The sequence below is a fragment of the Mustelus asterias genome, chromosome 4 (assembly GCF_964213995.1).
Source record: "Mustelus asterias chromosome 4, sMusAst1.hap1.1, whole genome shotgun sequence".
Lineage (NCBI taxonomy): Eukaryota > Metazoa > Chordata > Chondrichthyes > Carcharhiniformes > Triakidae > Mustelus > Mustelus asterias.
This window is the reverse complement of record NC_135804.1, coordinates 4,200,929-4,215,013: the sequence shown is the minus strand read 5'-3', so window position 1 is coordinate 4,215,013 and position 14,085 is coordinate 4,200,929.

The following is a 14,085-nucleotide window of genomic DNA, read 5'->3' as shown; positions in this document are numbered from 1 at the left end:
TATGAGTGAGAGCTGTATTCGATGAGTGACATCTCCACATGTCTCCTGAGATCTGCCCATGGTGAATCCTGGATGAGTGGCTCTGAGGTGGCATGAGGTGCAGGGGGGTTCTGGGGGCTGGTTGCAGGGTAGTGAGGGGGGGTTTGATGGATGAGAGCTCAAGGGCAGAAAACCCAGCTGGACCGTAAAACCAACCCGCCTCAGTATTTGACTGTCTCTGTCATCACCGACCAGCCACAGCTGGTGGGCCCAACTCTGTCGACAGGCCTCCTGACATCAAGGCAGCTTTTGACTGAGTGTGGCATCAAGGAGCCCCAGCAAAACTGGATCAATGGGAATCAGGGATAAACCTCTCTGTTGGTTAGAGTCATACCTGTCACAAAGGAAGATGGCTGTGGTGATTGCAAGCCAATATCTCAGTCCTGGGACATCCCTGCAGGAGTTCCCCAGGGTCATGTCCTAGACCCAACAATCTTCAGCTGCTTCATCAGTGACCGTCCCTCCTTCATAAGGTCAGCAGTGGGGATGTTTACCGATGATTGCACAATGTTCAGCACCATTGGCAACTCCTCAGATACTGAAGCAGTCTATGTCCAAATGCAGCAAGATCTGGACAATATCCAGGCTTGGGCTGACAAGTGGCAAGTAACATTCGCGCCACACAAATGCCAGGCAATGACCATCTCCAATTGGAGAGAATCCAATCCATTTCCCCTTGACATTCAATGGCATTGCCATCATTGAATCCCCCACGATCAATACCCTGGGGGTTACCATTGACCAGAAACTGGACTAGCCATATGAATACTGTGGCTATAAAAGCAGGGTCAAAGGCTGGGAATCATGTGGCAAGCAGCTCACCTCCTGACTCCCCAAAGCCTGTCCACCATCTACATGGTGCAAGTCAGGAGTGTGATGGAATACTCCCCGCTTGCCTGGATGGGTGCAGCACCAACAACACTCAAGAAGCTTGATACCATCCAGGACAAAGCAGCCCACTGAATTGGCACCACATCCACCACCTTCAACATCTATTCCTTGTATCACTGAGGCACAGTGGCAGCCATGTGTGGACATCTACAAGATGCACTGCAGGAACTCACCCAGGCCTCTTCAACAACACCTTCCAAACCCATGAGCTCTGCCACCTCGAAGAACAAGGTCAGCAAACACAGGGTAACATCCCCCCCCCCCCCCCCCCCACTTCATGTTCCCCTCCAAATCACACACCATCTTAACTTGGAACTCCCTCCCTTACAGCACTGTGGGTGTACCTGCTCCACATGGACTGCAGCAGTTCAAGAAGGCAGCTCACCACCACCTTCTCAAGGGCAATTAGGGATGGGCAATAAATGCTGGTCAGCCAGCAATGCCCAAAAGTAAAAAAAAAACAAGCAATCCAGAGGCTCAGGCTAATGGTCTGGAAACATGGGTTCAAATCCCACCATGGCAGCTGGTGGAATTTAAATTCAATTCATTCACTGAAAGGTGACCAGAATTTTACATTGGGCCTGCTGGAGTTGGCAGTGATACAATCCCACACCTACCCTCAGATGGCAGGGGTCAAACAACCACCAGGCTGAAAATTCTGGCCCTGACCTCAGTAATGGTGACCATGAAACTGTCATCGATTATTCCAAAAACCTACCTGGTTCATTAATGTCCTTTAGATAAGATGTTATATATTGGAGTTATTGTGTGTTGCATGGTCCCTAAAATGACCTCAAAGAGGCCCATGAGGTGGGTCTCTTAGAGTATGAGCTCCCTAATTGAGGTAATGATTGCCTACCCAGTCAGGGAGTCTCACCTGTGTATATATTGAGGAGTAAAAAGTTTAACAACACCAGGTTAAAGTCCAACAGGTTTATTTGGTAGCAAAAGCCACTAGCTTTCGGAGCGCTGCTCCTTCATCAGGTGAGTGGGAGTTGTGTTCACAAACAGGGCATATAAAGACACAAACTCAATTTACAAAATAATGATTGGAATGCTAGTCTTTACAGGTAATCAAGTCTTAAAGGTACAGACAATGTGAGTAGAGAGAGGGTTAAGTACAGGTTAAAGAGATGTGTATTGTCTCCAGACAGGACAGTTAGTGAGATTTTGCAAGCCCAGGCAAGTCGTGGGGGTTACAAATAGTGTGACATGAACCCAAGATCCCAGTTGAGGCCGTCCTCATGTGTGCGGAACTTGGCTATCAGTCTCTGCTCAGCGACTCTGCGTTGTCGTGTGTCGTGAAGGCCGCCTTGGGGAACGCTTACCCGAAGATCAGAGGCCGAATGCCCGTGACCGCTGAAGTGTTCCCCAACAGGAAGAGAACACTCTTGCCTGGTGATTGTCGAGCAGTGTTCATTCATCCGTTGTCATAGCGTCTGCATGGTCTCCCCAATGTACCATGCCTCGGGACATCCTTTCCTGCAGCGTATCAGGTAGACAACGTTGGCCGAGGTGCAAGAGTATGTACCTTGTACCTGGTGGATGGTGTTCTCACGTGAGATGATGGCATCCGTGTCGATGATCCGGCACGTCTTGCAGAGGTTGGTGTGGAAGGCTCCGGAGAAAATGTCATAGCTTTTCCGCTCTGGGAAAGTACTGGACGACGAAGGGTACTCTGTCCACCGTGTCCCGTATTTGTCTTCTGAGGAGGTCGGTGTGGTTTTTCGCTGCGGCGCGTCGGAACTGACGATCGATGAGTCGAGCGCCATATCCTGTTCTTATGAGGGCATCTTTCAGCGTCTGGAGGTGTCTGTTGCGATCCTCCTCATCCGAGCAGATCCTGTGTATTCGGAGGGCTTGTCCGTAGGGGATGGCTTCTTTAACGTGTTTAGGGTGGAAGCTGGAGAAGTGGAGCATCGTGAGGTTATCCGTGGGCTTGCGGTACAGTGAAGTGCTGAGGTGACCGTCCTTGATGGAGATGCGTGTGTCCTCCAGACTCATCGATCGACGATCTTCCTGAGGGTGTGACGCAGAGACCCCCACCCCCCCAGGGGAATTTCTCAGACTGGAATTGCCTCTGTTCACTCATCAATTCAATTATGTCAGAATGACTCATGGTGAACTGCATAAATGCAAACCAGGAAAACAGGCCCAAGTTGTCTCATCCAATTCGGTGTCCCCAGGGTGATGTCCGGAGTTGCCAACTCTTTGATGTCTTAACATCATCCAAGCGTCCGAAATAAACAGGAAGCGGCTCCCCTTCACATCATCAGACCTAAATCTGAAGAGAAGCAAAAACAAGCGGCTGATACAAGCAGCTGTCGGCAGGAATTTATCATCTTTCTTTGTTGGGAAAGGCAGGTGTTTGAAGGAAGAGCTGGTGGGAAGATTCTAAACCAGGCGGCCATATGGCGCAGATGCACTCCCATTAGCACGGCAATCCGTCTGTGGGATAGCCAGGAATAAACCCAATCAGGAAATAAGGGGAAACACCTTTACACAGAGAGGGATAAAATGTGGTATTCACTACCAAGAGTGTGGGTGAAGTGAATACGACAGATATATTTCAGAGGAAGCTCAATAAACACTTGAGGAGCGACACGGTGGCACAGTGGTTAGCACTGCTGCCTCATAGCGCCAGGATCCCAGGTTCAATTCCGGCCTCGGGTCACTGTCTGTGTGGAGTTTGCACGTTCTCCCCGTGTCTGGGTGGGTTTCCTCCGGGTGCTCCGGTTTCCTCCCACAGTGTAAAGATGTGTGGGTTAGGTGGATTGGCCATGCTAAATTGACCCGAGTGTCGGGGGATTAACAGGGTAATTATGTGGGCTTATAGGAATAAGACGTGGGTGGAATTGTGGTCAGTGTAGACTCGATGGGCTGAATGGCCCCCTTCTACACTGTAGTGATTCTATGAGAAGGATTTACTGATTGGGTGATATGAAGTAGGGGGAATGGGAAGTGGAAGGCACGGTGGCACAGTGGTTGACACTGCTGCCTCACAGTGCCAGGGACCTGGGTTCAATTCCAGCCTTGAGTGACTATCTGTGCGGAGTTTGCACGTTCTCCCCATGTCTCTGCTGAACAACTTTTAAGATGAGAACATCACTCAATACCAGGAAAGTGTCCACAAAATACAGCCCAGGATATTTACATCGACGCTGCGACAGGAGATTATTGGAGTATTTTTATTAAAATAGAGAAACAAAGCAATTCTTTTCCTTTGAAGCCTGTGGACAGGCCCCTGCATGAGGGAACAAGACAGCTAGGTAAACTAAATTGTCTGGGATTTGAAAATCACCTGTCTCCAGCCTCACAAACCACAGTGTGCACTGTCTGCTTTTATCCCAGGGGAATCATAGAATCCCTACAATGCAGAAGGAGGCCATTTGGCCCATCGAGCCTGCACCCACAATAATCCCACCCAGGCCCTATTCCTGTAACCCCATGCATTTACCCTAGCTAGTCCCCCTGACAATAGGGGCATTTCAGCATGGCCAATCAACCTAACCTGCACATAGAACCATAGAACCATAGAAAATTACAGTTCAGAAACAGGCCTTTTGGCCCTTCTTGTCTGTGCCGAACCATTTTTTGCCGAGGTAGAACCATAGAACTTTGGGACTGTGGGATCTTTGGACTGTGGAAGGAAACCGGAGCACCCGGAAGAAACCCACGCACACACGGGGAGAACGTGCAAACTCCACACTGACAGTGACCCGAGGCCGGAATTGAACCCGGGTCCTTGGTGCTGTGAGGCAGTAATAGGGTGAGGGTTGGATTATTGTCAGTGCAGGCTCGATGGGCTGAATGGCCTCCTTCTGCACTGGAGTGATCCTATGATCTATGTTTAAGGCACTTTCAAAAGATAAACGTGACAAGTGTAAGAGAGAAAAGGGAATAAAAAGACATGCTAAAGATGAGATGGATGAATAAGAGGAGGTTCACGTGGATTACAGACATCAACGCAGACTAACTGGGTCAAATGGTTGCTCCTGTGCTGTGAATTCTATGGAATTTTGTGTATATTCATGTTTCCAAATGCAATTGTTCTGTGGTCAGGCTGCAATTATACCCTCTCACCTGCAGTGGCAATGTTCCTGGAGGTGCTGCAGGAACACCAGTGGAGAGAGGCAGTCATTACAATGTCAACAGAGAACTTGCAATTTCTGATAAACAAGATAAGGGCAAGTACAGGCAGGCGGCGGATTTATAACGGTTTGTTAGTTGTGATCTTTGCTGGTCCCACCAAGATCAAACACTTGGCAAAGAATCAGAAGAAAGAAATGAGTTACTGAAGGCAAACCGGATTTTTAAAAAGACAAAAGCAAAGAACTTGCGTTTCTGTAACACCTTTCACAATCTCAGGACACGCTCAAAGCACTTTACAGCCAGTGAAGTACATTTGGGGGGAGTTGGTGACATAGTGGTATCGTCACTCAACTCTTAAACCTGAGACCCAGGGCAAGATCTGGGGACCCGGGTTCGAATCCCGCCACGGCAGACGGTGAAATTTAAATTCAACAAAAATCTGGAATTAAGAATCTACTGATGACCATGAAACCATTGTCGATTGTCGGGAAAAACCCATCTGGTTCACTAATGGCCTTAAGGGAAGGAAATCTACCGTACTTACCCGGTCTGGCCTACATGTAACTCCAGAGCCACAGCCACGTGGTTGACTCTCCAGGATGTTAGCTGAGTTTCTGGATTAATAATCTGGCAATAATACCACGAGGCCATCGCCAACCTCAAATTGGGAAAAATTCTCCCAATTTGAGGTACGTTCACTAGATTAAAACTCAGATTCTGAATGAAAACATTTTTAAATTTTACTCCAATTTTAAGCGGGTTCAAGGGGCTAAATTTCCAAATCTTAAACCCCCAAAGCCAATGAACGGAGTGGACGGGATAGCCCTGAATCCATCACCTTGCTGGCCCCAAACACGAATCCAAATTCACATTGAATCCAATTCATGGTCCTTACAAGAAAGACAAACAAGATCCAAGCTGACAAGAAAAGACATTGCATCCCATCCTGGGCTTGATCAGACACTTGGGACGGAATTTTATGGCCTCGCTCGCCCCAAAACCGTAAAATACAGCCCAAGGTCAACGGACTTTCCCATGGTCTGCCCCTCGCCTGCTCCGATTCCCATGGTCTGCCCCTCGCCCTCTTGGATTCCCATGGTCTGCCCCTCACCTGCTCCGATTCCCATGGTCTGCCCCTCGCCCTCTTGGATTCCCATGGTCTGCCCCTCGCCCTCTTGGATTCCCATGGTCTGCCCCTCGCCCTCTTGGATTCCCATGGTCTGCCCCTCGCCCTCTTGGATTCCCATGGTCTGCCCCTCGCCCTCTTGGATTCCCATGGTCTGCCCCTCGCCCTCTTGGATTCCCATGGTCTGCCCCTCGCCCTCTTGGATTCCCATGGTCTGCCCCTCGCCCTCTTGGATTCCCATGGTCTGCCCCTCGCCCTCTTGGATTCCCATGGTCTGCCCCTCGCCCTCTTGGATTCCCATGGCGGACGGGCCAGTAAAATTCCAGCCTTGATCTTAGCCAAAAGGCCAATGGCAAATATCTGTTGTTAGATCCCAGCAAGCAAGTAAAATAAAGCTTTTAAATAGAAATTGGTGTTCCCACCGTGAATTACACGGTAAAGTTAGAGCAGAATAAATGTTGTGAATGGCACCTTGAGACAAATGAGGCCTGGGTTCAGATTCTCTAGAGAACACAATGGAAAATGCCACTGAAACAGAACTCCATGGCGTGAACCAGTTGACATCAATGACTCTGGCTGGACGTGTTCCAGGAGATGTCATCACTTGACCGCCTGTTTCAACTCTGGCCCTTGCCTAGACTCCTGGCATTGGTTTTGACCATTGACAGGCCGGTCACCTGAGGATTGCTGGGAGTCTCCTCGAGCCATTCACTGCAGCTGCCTTGTCATTTCTCACTGTATTCCTGCCATCGGCCACAAGGAGGAGCCCCGGGACAACCAAATTGGAACTTGGATCTTTCAGTGATATTGGATATTGACAAGGACATCATAATGTCAAGGTTCTTCACAATGGTGCCCTGGGACCTGAGAAAGCGGAAAGGGCCTCATTGTAACATTACAACCAAAGGCCACCATCTCCGACAGTGCAGCACTCCCTCAGCACTGACCCTCTGACAGTGCGGCACTCTCTCAGTACTGACCCTCCGACAATGCAGCACTCCCTCAGGACTGACCTTCTGACAGTGCGGCACTCCCTCAATACTGACCCTCTGACAGTGTGGCACTCCCTCAGCACTGACCCTCTGACAGTGCAGCACTCCCTCAGTACTGACCCTCTGACAGTGAGGCGCTCCCTCAGTACTGACCCTCTGACAGTGCAGCACTCCCTCAGTACTGACCCTCTGACAGTGCGGCACTCCCTCAGTACTGACCCTCTGACAGTGCAGCACTCCCTCAGTACTGACCCTCTGACAGTGCGGCACTCCCTCAGTACTGACCCTCTGACAGTGCAGCACTCCCTCAGTACTGATTCTCTGACAGTGCGGCACTCCCTCATTACTGACCCTCTGACAGTGCGGCACTCCCTCAGTACTGACCCTCTGAAAGTGAGGCGCTCCCTCAGTACTGACCCTCTGACAGTGCAGCACTCCCTCAGTACTGACCTTCTGACAGTGCGGCACTCCCTCAGTGCTGACCCTCTGACAGTACAGCACTCCCTCAGTACTGACCCTCTGACAGTGCAGCATTCCCTCAGGACTGACCCTCTGACAGTGTGGCACTCCCTCAGTACTGACCCTCTGACAGTGCAGCATTCCCTCAGGACTGACCCTCTGACAGTGTGGCACTCCCTCAGTACTGACCCTCTGACAGTGTGGCACTCCCTCAGTACTGACCCTCTGACAGTGCGGCACTCCCTCAGTACTGACCCTCTGACAGTGCAGCATTCCCTCAGTACTGACCCTCTGAAAGTGAGGCGCTCCCTCAGTACTGACCCTCTGACAGTGCACCACTCCCTCAGTACTGACCCTCTGACAGTGCGGCACTCCCTCAGTACTGACCCTCTGACAGTGCGGCACTCCCTCAGTACTGACCCTCTGACAGTGCAGCACTCCCTCAATACTGACCCTCTGACAGTGCAGCACTCCCTCAGTGCTGACCCTCTGACAGTGCGGCACTCCCTCAGTGCTGACCCTCTGACAGTGCGGCACTCCCTCAGTACTGACCCTCTGACAGTGTGGCACTCCCTCAGTACTGACCCTCTGACAGTGCGGCACTCCCTCAGTACTGACCCTCTGACAGTGCAGCACTCCCTCAGGACTGCCCCTCTGACAGTGCAGCACTCCCGCAGTACTGACCCTCTGACAGTGCGGCACTCCCTCAGTACTGACCCTCTGACAGTGCGGCACTCTCTCAGTGCTGACCCTCTGACAGTGCAGCACTCCCTCAGCACTGACCCTCTGACAGTGCGGATCTCCCTCAGTACTGACCCTGTGACAGTGCGGTACTCCCTCAGTACTGTCCCTCTGACAGTGCGGCACTCCCTCAGTACTGACCCTCTGACAGTGCGGCACTCTCTCAGTACTGACCCTGTGACAGTGCGGTACTCCCTCAGTACTGTCCCTGTGACAGTGCGGCACTCCCTCAGTACTGCGCTCGGTGTGTCAGCCTGAATGATTGGTTCGTGTCTCTCGGCTGTGACTCCAACCCGCTCGATCTGATTCAGAGGTCAGAGTGTCAGCAACAGAGTCACAGTTCATTATCAATCAGTCCTGCCTTAGGGCTATTGACAGATTACTCATCGAATGGTTATGAGATAAAAAGTGGCCATTTGATCCGCCTTGTCCATGCTGGCCCTCTGAAAGAGCAATTCACCTCATCCCAGCTCCCCACACATTCCCTGTCAGCCTTTTCTGTTCAAAACATTATCCAATTCCCTCCTTGATCGAAGCTGTTTCCATTACACCCTCAGGCAGTGCACTCCAAATCCTAGCCACTCGCTATATGAAACCTTTCTTCACATGTCACTCTTGATTCTCACCTCAAAGCTGTGCCCTCTCATCCTCAATCATCCTGTGAACGGCAATGGTTGTGGGAAGGGATCTCCCTCCCTATCCTGTCCAGAACCATTTGAATATCTCTATCTACTTTCTCAGAACACGAAGGAAATTCGGTTTGTCCACTACGACTCTCACCAACTTTTACAGATGCACCATAGAAAGCATTCTTTCTGGTTGTATCACAGCTTGGTATGGCTCCTGCTCTGCTCAAGACCACAAGGAACTACAAAGGGTCATGAACGAAGCCCAGTCCATCACTCAAACCAGCCTCCCATCCCTTGACTCTGTCTACACTTCTCGCTGCCTCGGGGCGGCACGGTAGCACAGTGGTTAGCACTGCTGCTTCACAGCTCCAAGGTTCCGGGTTCGATTCCCGGCTTGGGTCACTGTCTGTGTGGAGTTTGCACATTCTCCTCGTGTCTGCGTGGGTTTCCTCCGGGTGCTCCGGTTTCCTCCCACAGTCCAAAGATGTGCGGGTTAGGTTGATTGGCCAGGTTAAAAAAATTGCCCCTTAGAGTCCTGGGATGCGTAGGTTAGAGGGATTAGCGGGTAAAATATGTGGGGGTAGGGCCTGGGTGGGATTGTGGTCGGTGCAGACTCGATGGGCTGAATGGCCTCCTTCTGCACTGTAGGGTTTCTATGATAAGACTTTCTAAAAGCAACCAGGATAATTAAAGATCCCACACACCCTGGACATTCTCTCTTCCACCTTCTCCTGTCGGGAGAAAGATACAAGAGTCTGAGGTCAAGTACCAACCGACTCAAGAACAGCTTCTTCCCTGCTGCCATCAGACTTCTGAATGGATCTATCTCGCATTCAGTTGATCTTTCTCTACTTCCTAGCTATGACTGTAACACTACATTCTGCATTCTCTCCTTTCCTTCTCTATGAACGGTATGCTTTGTCTGTATAACATGCAAGAAAGAATACTTTTCACTGTGTCCCAACACATGTGACAATAATAAATCAAATCAAATCTAATCTTCTCGTCGCCAAGGGAAACTGTTCCACCAATCCATATAACTGAAGTCCCTCATTCCTGGAAGCACAGAACACCAAAAGCACTGGAGGCTGGTCAAGGAATATGTTCAAGGGTTAGAGAGTTTTTTGACCAGCAAGGGAGTGGAGGATTATTGGGGGTAAACAAGAAAGTGGAGTTTATTTATTCATTCATGGGACATGGGCGTCACTGGCTGGCCGGCATTTATTGCCCATCCCTAGTTGCCCGAGGACAGTTGAGAGTCAACCACATTGCTGTGGCTCTGGAGTCACAGGTAGGCCAGACCAGGTAAGGATGGCAGATTTCCTTCCCTGAAGGACATTAGTGAACCAGATGGGTTTTTCCGACAATCGACAATGGTTTCATGGTCATCAGTAGATTCTTAATTCCAGATATTTTTTATTGAATTCAAATTCCACCACCTGCCATGGTGGGATTCGAACCCGGGTCCCCAGAACATTAGCTGAGCTTCTGGATCAATAGTCTAGCAATAATACCACCAGGCCATCACCTCCCCTCAAGACCATGATCAGATCAGCTGTGATCTTAACGAATGGAGGAGCAGGCTCGAGGGGCTGAATGGCCTACCTCTGCTCTCAATTCTTGGGTCTTAGGTTCTTGTGCAACATGGGGAGCAGTGTTTCATACGCAGTGAGCGATTGGGATCTGGAACACACTGCCTGAGAGTGTGGTGGAGGAACATTCAATGGTGGCTTTCAAAAGGGGATTGGATAATTACTTGCAGAGAGAAACTGTGCAGGGATTAGTGGGAGAAGAGTGGCGAATAGCACTGACTGAGTTGCTTTTGCAGGGAAGTGGCAGAGACATGACAGCCTGAATGGCCTTCTCCTGTGCTGTAACCGTTCTGTCCATCTGTCCCTGTAAATCATTTCTCTCTTCATCTCCCCATTGACACCATCCCAGACTCGGGCTGTTGTACAGAGCGCATTGCTGTCCTGTAATTCTGTCAGCAACCCAACCGGCAGCAACACTCTCTAATAGAAGGAGCCAAGGATTCTGGAGATGTGGAAAAATCTCACTCGTTAAATGAGGAACTTTCTACTTCAGGCTTCAGAAGCACTCTAATTTCAGAAGGATCGAATCAATTTGTTTCACTTTCTCCCGAAACCTTTTGCCCTTCCCACCTCTCATGATTCCACAGTCCACTCCCGTGGTGGAGAATGTTCGGGTCAATTTAACCGGGGATTTGGTAACTTGGGGGAAGAAACCAGTCAAGAGGCCCCAGAGTTGTTAGGCAAAGCAGAATCGGAAACACGGCTGGACAGATTAATGTTTACCGAGATATTGAAGGAAAGGAGACAAGACAAAGGGAGAGAATTCAAGATGCAAGAACACAAGGAGTAGGTGCAAGAGTGGACCATTCAGTCCATCAAGCCTGCCCCGCCATTCTATCCGATCATGGCTGAATTTGGGCTTCAACTCCACTTTCCTGCCCGCTCCCTTGATTCTCTGTGGGACCAAATATCTGACTATCTCAGCCTTGTAAGAAGTCTCACGACACCAGGTTGAAGTCCAGGAGGTTTATTTGGAATCACAAGCTTTCAGAGCGCTGCTCTTTCATCAGGTGAGTGGAGAGATAGGTTTCACAAACACGGCATATATAGACAGAGACTCAATTGCAAGATAATTACAGATTGGAATGTGAAGAATGGTTGCATTCCAACCCACACACGGGGAGAATGTGTAGACGCCACACAGACAGTGACCCAAGCCGGGAATCACCACTGTGCCACAAGAGAAGGTGATGGGAAGAATTGTGCAGAGGTGAAGAAGATATGGGGAAGAGAATGAGAAAGAAAAGGAAGGAGCAAGTTGGAAGAGGTGTGTTACAAACGGCTGGAGGTGGAGAAGGGGCAGGATGTGGGACAATGAATTGCAGCAACGATACACTCGAAATGTAAATCCTTCTGTCCACACATTCAAAATGAGACTATTGGGTTTCACAGAAGAGCAAACTGAATCGCTGAATGTGATTCTAAAACACCAATGGGAACAAATTGTCCAGTCACTATCTCATTGCTGTTTGTGGGATCTTGCTGTGTGCAATTGGCTGCCATGCTTCCTACATCACAGCAGTGACTACATGACTTTCACAAGCCTGCCACCAAATCCCCAAAGCGACTGCCCTCCTCGGCACTCAGTCGCGGCAGGAGACTCCCAAGGAGGGCGGCGGTAACACTTTTGGGATGTCTTCAAAGCATCTCTGAAGAGGTCAGCCTCTCCCACCAGTTCATGGGAGTCCACAGCTTGTGTCTGACCAAGATGGAGAAAGGTTTTGGGAAGGCAGTGAGCACTTTGCTGGGACGTGCAGAGGTGAAGTTGAGGCTTTGGAGGAAGCGCAGAAACCTCCAAACAGCTCATCTACCCGAGTCTTCAAGCATCACCATGCCCAGCATGCGACAGAGTCACTCTGGACCCATCAGCCATTTCAGAACCCATTAAACTGGAGTGGAGGTGAAGCATCCTTAATCCCGAGAGACTGCGTAAGAAGACACTTCAGTAAGTTCGTCATCAGCAGAAGCACTCTGAGATATCGTGTGGTCATTCAAGACATGAGAAAAATGCCACTCCTTTCTTTCCAGTGTGGCTGAATCTAAACTATCCTCTGAAACAGACTGATGCATCTCTCAAAGATATCATACTCCCAGGGCAACTAGGAGAGGGGCAATAAATGCCACCTTTACCAGTGATACCCAGATACCAGGCATAAATAACTGCTGTCTTACAACTTGCATTCATACAACAGCCTTGGCACAGGAAACATCTCCAAGTGTTTCATAAGAGCATCACTTGAACAATCTGGCACCATGCTACCTAAGAGGTTATTATGGGACAACTCACTGACGCTCAGTTTGTGTTCCGCCAGGATCATTCATCTCCCGACCTCATTGTAGCCTTGGTTCAAATATGGACAAAGCAGCTGAACTCCAGAAGTGAGAGTGAGAGTGATTCTCCTTGGCATCAAGGCAGCTTTTGACCGAGTGTAGCATCAAGGAGCCCTAGCAAGACTAGAGTCATTGGGAATCAGGGGGGAAACCCTCCGCTGGTTGGAATCGTGCCTGGCACAAAGGAAGATGGTTCTGGGGGTTGGAGGTCAATCATCTCAATCCCAGAACATCACTGCAGGAGTCCCTCAGGGTAGTGTCCTAGGCCTAAAAATCTTTAGCTGCTTCATCAATGACCTTCCCTCCGTCATAAGTGGGGATGTTCACCGATGATTGCACAATGTTCAGCACCATTCACGACTCCCCAGATCCTGAAGCAGTCCATGTTCAATTGCAGCAAGACCTGGACAATATCCAAGCTTGGGCTGACAAGTGACAAGTAACATTCACGCCACACAAGTACCAGGCCATGACTGTCTCCAACACAAGAATGAATCTAACATCGCCCCTTGATATTCAATAACATTACCGTCACTGAATCCCCCACTATCAACTACCTGGAGGTTTACCATTGACCAGAAACTGTACTGTGTCTATAAGAGCAGGTCAGAGGATAGGAATTCTACAGTGAGTAACACAACTCCTGACTCCCCAGAGCCTATCCACCATCTACAAGGCACAAGTCAGGAGTGTGATGGAATACTCCCCGTTTGCCTGGATGGGTGCAGCTCCAACAACACTCAAGAAGCCTGACACCATCCAGGACAAAGCAGCCCACTTAATTGTTACCCCATCCACAAACAGTCAGTCCCTTCATCACTGACTCATATTGACAGCCATGTGTGCCATCTACAGGATGCACTGCAGGAACACACCAAGGTTCCATAGGCAGAGCCTTCCAAACTCTCAATTACTGCCTCTAGAAGGACAAGGGCAGCAGATACCTGGGAACACCACCATCTGGAGGTTTCCTCCAAGCCACTCGCCATCGTGACTTGGAAATATATCGCTGTTCCTTCACTGTCACTGGGTCAAAATCGCGTAACACCCTCCCTAACAGCAATGTGGGTGTACCTACATCTCAGGGGTTGCAGTGGTTCAAGAAAGCAGCCCACCACCACCTTCTCAAGGGCAATTAGGGTTGGGCAATGCATGCTGGACTAGCCAGCAACCCCCACATCCCAGGAATGAAA